Source organism: Lacerta agilis, chromosome 9, assembly GCF_009819535.1.
Source record: "Lacerta agilis isolate rLacAgi1 chromosome 9, rLacAgi1.pri, whole genome shotgun sequence".
Lineage (NCBI taxonomy): Eukaryota > Metazoa > Chordata > Lepidosauria > Squamata > Lacertidae > Lacerta > Lacerta agilis.
The window spans coordinates 11,220,145-11,226,144 of NC_046320.1; the positions used below are offsets into that span (position 1 = coordinate 11,220,145).

Consider the following 6,000-nt stretch of genomic DNA (forward strand, 5'->3'; position numbering starts at 1 on the left):
GAACCCGGTTCACCAGATTACGAGTCTACTGCTCTTGGCCACTACACCACACTGGCTCTCTGGAAAAGGTGGGGTGTAAAGGCAAGCAATGAATAAATAACAAATGAAATATTTTTAAAAAGCGGGAAGGAAGAGTGTGAGTGCACGGTGGGGACCAAAGCAGTATTAGAAAATTGCCAAATAGCACCTTAAACCTGGGTTGCAGTCTCCACAATGGAATGTCTATGTGCTTTTTTGTGCAGTAACATTTATTATTTTTGTTGTTCATTTCTATACCACTTTATACTGTATTTTAACAGAAAATCTCAAAGCCATTTACAACACATTAAAACATCAAATAAAACAATCCAGAATATTAATTCGAGCTTCAAGGAAGATATTTCAGATCCTTCTCTTAGTGACGTTTTGCCTTCCCCATATTTCTTTACCTACTTAATTTATAGAGCTGCCCCATAGAACTACTACTCTAGGTAGCCAGTGTGGTGAAGTGGTTAAAGTGTCGGACTAGGACCTGGGAGATCAGGGTCCAAAACCCCACTAAGTCATGAAGCTCACTGAGTGGCCCTGGGCCAGTCACAGACCCTCATAACCTATCTCACAGGGTCATCATAGGGATTAACTGAGGAGGGGAATGAGCCATGTAATCCTTGGAGAAAAAGGTAGGATATAGATGCATCGAAGCTCTTATATAAATGGATCTAAGCTCTTCGGCTTACCTGCTTAAGAAAACTGGAGGGGCCAGCCAGATGGGGGTGTCAGTCACCAACCTGGCATCCAGAGATCTCCACATGCTTACATACGTGCACATGTATGATTTGCAATAAAATAAGAAAAACCTCTTTTTAAAAAGCCTCTGAATTTATGCCTTAAGGGGAAATACTTTCAATTTCTGTAGCATTCTACTTAGGCATTTTACTCTCAACAAGAGACTGTTTGAAATGCAGCCTTCAAGCCAAAAGCTCCACCCTGAATGAAGGCCAAGACAATGATAAATTTAAAAACTGACAAAGAGAAAAGATTACGTTACAAGGCTTATGTTTTTTCCAGACATGGAACATGCATCTTAACACAATACAGATGTGTCAAAGCATTAAGTATGTGCAGTAACATGTAGCCGAAGTTAAGGACAATTATAAAAGTGGCAACTTGAAAAGAACATGGAAAAGTTTCAAAAAAGTAGCCACTGCAATTTTCAAATGGTACTGGGATGCGTTAAAAAGATCAGAGTCGATAAGTCTATTTGGGGAGGGAGAAGGCTTTTAAACAACCTGTCTAACTTATACAATAATAGTTTAAACCTGTTAACGGAGATAGTAACGGAATAGACACAGGCCATGTTTGGACAGCACACAAAGCACAGGTTCTCAAGTTCCCCCAACGCCTCCTCCTGAACAGTCAGGAGGCGGCGTCTGAATTAGGACTGCCATATGTCCACTTTTTCCTGGACACCTCCTCTTTTTCAGGGGTAAATTTTCTGTCTGGGTGGATTTTTAGAATTTGGCAAAATGTCCAAAATTTCTAGTTGTTGTTAAAGTGTGAGAAAGGAGGGAAATGCAAGGAATCCAGTCCCCACCAAGTTCCCTCCCAGTCTCATATAAGAAGAAGAAGAGGAGGAGGAAGAGTTTGGATTTGATATCCCGCTTTATCACTACCTGAAGGAGTCTCAAAGCGTCTAACATTCTCCTTTCCCTTCCTCCCCCACAACAAACACTCTGTGAGGCGAAAGATAGGTGGAGAACAACGAAGCCCCCCCCCTAGTGATAGGAGGTGGTGCAAGGTGGTTGGGTAGGAAGGAAAGGGGGGGTCATGGACACCATCTGCTGCTTTATCTGATGGCATTCTAGTTAAAACTAGGAGCAAACAGTGTCCCTGCACTTCAGGCCACCAAGGAGCAGCTGCCTGCTGCAAGAGAGCATGCGATCTTATGCAGAGGGGGCTATATGGTGCAAAAGTAACTGCTCCATTGTCTATTGTCTGGGTGCTATAATACTGCACTAAAGTGGCAGTGTAGAAGTGGCTGTCAAATGTACAGTGGTACCTCAGGTTAAGAACTTAATTCATTCTGGAGGTCCATTCTTAACCTGAAACTGTTCTTAATCTGAGGTACCACTTTAGCTAATGGGGCCTCTCGCTGCTGCCGCACCGCTGCCATGTGATTTCTGTTCTTATCCTGAAGCAAAGTTCTTAACCCAAGGTACTATTTCTGGGTTAGCGGAGTCTGTAACCTGAAGCGTCTGTAACCCGAGGTGCCACTGTATTATTTTATTGTTGAAAGTTTCTATTAGCAATATATCACAGCTTCTATAGCCAACATACTGTATAGTAGGGGCATTTAAAATTAGTCATAGCAATCCATAGTTAAAAGTATAAGTCGGGAAATGTGTCCTTTGTTTTGCTCTTCAAAATATGACAACCCAAAATGCTTTCATGCTTTGTTAACTACAGCTTGCCATGCCATCAACACCTGCAACTGGTAACAAACTTAACAAGCCAGCTTTAGAAATCATCATTAGCTAGTTTCAAATTAATCAGTTAATGTTCAGGTTTTGCAAAATCACATGTCAATGTGGTGTCAGGCCCTGCATGCTCTGGCAGGGGAATGAGGTGAAGGGAGGTTTTTAAGTTTTGCTATTGATAGTTAGCTCAAATTTTTAAAAAGCTGTGGACATATGAGAAACAGAGCCTTTCACTCTGTTGAACAGGAATACCCAACATGCTGCCCTTCAGATGTCGCTGGACTACAACACCTATCATACCTGGTCACAAAGCGGAGGGCCAATCCAGTCAGATGGGTGGGGTACAATAAATAAATATTATTACTGGCCTCTGCTGGGGTGGATGGGAGTCCAATGAAGGTAGCACACTGGCTGCCCTTACTGTAGGATAATGCTTGCTCAGTTCTCTTAGCTATTAATTGAAGCAAGCAAGCAAGCATCCAAAGCTTAAAAACAAGGCTTCTTTCTACGGACACCACACCCAGTAAATGCCAGGGCCCTGCCTAAAGATTTTTCTTTTTTTAATGGAACATCTGGCTGTACTGTGTAGCAAAGTGCCTAATCTCAAGTGGACCGCCACCTAGATGCCTTTGCTGTGGGTGCTCCTGCAAAGTGAACTAAAACAGGTGGCTACTAGGAAGAGGGCCTCCTTGGTGGTGACACTCTGGTAAAAAAAAAAATACCCTCCCCAGAAAGGCTCATCTACCACCTTCTTTTGGCCACAGATGAAGACTTCATTCCCCCACAGTAAATGCTAACTACCAAAAGCCTGATGCCTAAAAGCTAATAATGGTGCCAGTTTACTGCATATTGGAAAGAATATTTGCAGTTAAGTTATTTTAATTATTATAATTAAAGATGTTCTAAAGATTACTATAGTTAAAAAGCAGACTACACATTAAAATGAAAACACTTAAGAATGCTAATACAGATTGGGTTTATACTCAGTATAAACCACAAACTAACCCAGTTCAATTAGGAACCAAGAGATTTCCTCCACTAATCCAGGGGATAGCAGGGTTGATCTATCACTAATAGCTTCTTTGTACACTGAGCAGTCTCTCCACTCAGTTTCTGCATGTCAGCCACCTATGGACAGGTGCACTCTCTTTCTTACCTTCTCTAAGGCAGAATGCAGTATTTTGCATGAAATGTTTGAACAATAGAGTAGTTATCTTACGCAGGGGCCCTTTTCTAAATGTCCCCCATTTTAGAGATATGACAGTTGGCTATTAATATGACTGCAAAAGGCAGGACCAACTTTGGCTAGCTCCACATAGAAATAACTGCAGCCCTAGGATTCATTTAGCTTCTGGCAATGCAGCATCAACTGCCTAACACCAAAGGGAGCTCCTGCTCCTCTCTCTGGAAATAAATCCAATAAGCCATTTTCCAGCTTCTCAACTGCAGGGCCCCTGCCTTCAGGTCCACAAGTTTCATTTGGGAGGTATGTGTGTCTGTGCAGAAAACTTAACAACTGAATTATATGGAATTCAAATTGCAATCCAATGCAATAAAAAGCAACAAAAAGAAAATTAAAAACCTCACCACATATAGCACACATTACAACTGATATAACAGGCAGAAAAACCAATTCAAGTCTTTGAAGTGTCTATGTTTATGTAGCTAAACACCAACGCTTATAAGCAAGCAGGAGGAACCTGAAGCCTCAAGAGTCAAAGAACAAAGTATTTTTTGAGGGGGGGGGACTGGGTGGTGGAAAGAAACAGCCCCAAAGTAACTCAAAGACCAAAAATGTTCAGAATCTGAGAGGGAAAGAAACCCTTAAAACTGGGAAAGGGAGGAGATAAAAATATAAACCTGTACAGTACATGGAACAAGAAGACAAGTTCTGTACGTGCAGAGGTATGTGAGCACACAGTACAGGCAAACATCTCATTCTCTGGATGGAACACTTCCATTGTTTTTATAATGTCCTCGGGCACAGAAGCACTGCAAGCAGTCACCAGTGGACAAATAAAGCAGTTTATGTTCTGGGCTTGGGGAGAAGCGCAGTCACCCACTCCCCCCACAAAATAAAAAGAGAGGTAAGATGCACCTGGAGAGAAGCCTCCAAAACAAAGCATGCCTCAGTGAGCACAGGATGCTGAGCAACTGTGGGGGGCGGGAAATGGGGGGATGGAACAGCTGAAGGGCCCGATCCCTACTTCCAAGGTGGGGGGGGGCATGCTACAATACACTCAAAGCAGGCCCACCCATGCAGTGTTGTCACACTGACTTGGAGACCCCCGAGGTCTGCAGGAGCACACAAATTCTTTTAGCAAACTGGGGTGGTGAGGGGGGGAGCTGGAGCTGCCGCCGCCGCCGCTTGAGCCAGGAGTGCAGGGCCTGTTCTGTTGGCACTTTAGCATCTTCCCAACCCAGCAGAACCAGTGGGGGGCCCCCAGCTCTGGCCCTGGGGAAACGGACGTGGGGCACAGCTGCGGAAAGTGGCCACCCCCCTCCTCTTCCTACGGGGAGTCTCCCCACCCCCCTCTCGCCTGAAAACACTCCAGCTGGAACAAACGCCGCAGCAGATTGAATACTCTGCCTTGGGGGGGGGGGACACACACACACACACAAAAGAGGGGGTTGGGAAGGGTGGCCGCGCGACGGAAAAGGCGGGCTACAAACATAACAGCAATGACGGCGCGACGGTGCCCTGACTCAAGAGCATCTGCCGCCGCCAAAAGGGCTTCGCTCCTCGAGCGGCGGCGGCGGCCCCGTCTCGGGGGGGTGGTGGTCGCTGCAGAAGAGAGGCCGCTCCACCCCCTGCCTTGGACGCGACCCGAGCCTGCGGGGCTCCCTCGGCGCGCCGGAGGGGGGGGGGCAGAGATCCCGCACAGACAACGAAGCCTTCAAAGGACGAGCATTTCTTGGCGGAGAGGGGAAGAGGGAGGGAGGAGTCACCTGTTCAACAGCGGAGCGGCCCCCCCCATCACCACCCGAGCCCCGGACGACGCCGGAGAAGGGTCAGCACGGGCCAAGGGGGGCGCGCACACCCTCGACCCGCCGCGGCCGGGGGGGGCGGCAGCTCCTTCCTCCCTCCCTCCCTCCCTGTGGGGCCGCCCCCTCCCAAGTCCCAGGGGAGGCGAGGACGCGGCGACGCCGGCGGGCTCTTCTTTACCTCCCTCCCCTGAAGACGAGGAAGCGGCCGCAGCCCCGGACGGATCCGCTACAGACGCGCCTTTCACAGCCAAACCGACCCGACGCCTCCTCCGCCCGCCCTCTCTCCGCCGCGCCAGGGTGCGGCTTTGAAGGGTCCGCAGGCCAATAAGCGCGGCAATCATTGGAGCGCGCCCGAGTCCGGAGTAAGCCGCCTGCTCATTGGCCGGTCCTACAGGAAAAGAAGGCCCGCCCACCCGCCTTCTGGGATCGTAGACTTATAAATGAAGACTAGGGATTCCGCGGTGTGCTGCGGAGCTGCCCCGGGTCCTTTCGGGGGCCATTTCCTAGAGCAGGAGGCGACAAAAGGAAGAATCCGGGGTTTTTAATCCGGTACAGC

At 47.6% G+C, this 6,000-nt stretch overlaps 1 protein-coding gene across 8 annotated transcripts in view; it reads right to left on the bottom strand.

Annotated features, from left to right (window-relative positions):
- ADD1 (adducin 1) overlaps positions 1 to 5,725 on the bottom strand; it is a 47,551-nt gene extending 41,826 nt beyond the window's left edge. For all 8 annotated transcript variants that reach the window (XM_033160109.1, XM_033160107.1, XM_033160108.1 and 5 more), the window contains exon 1: positions 5,623 to 5,725. The gene's annotated coding sequence lies outside the window, so the exon portion shown is untranslated. The remainder of the gene's footprint in view (positions 1 to 5,622) is intronic.
- Positions 5,726 to 6,000: the final 275 nt, after the last annotated feature.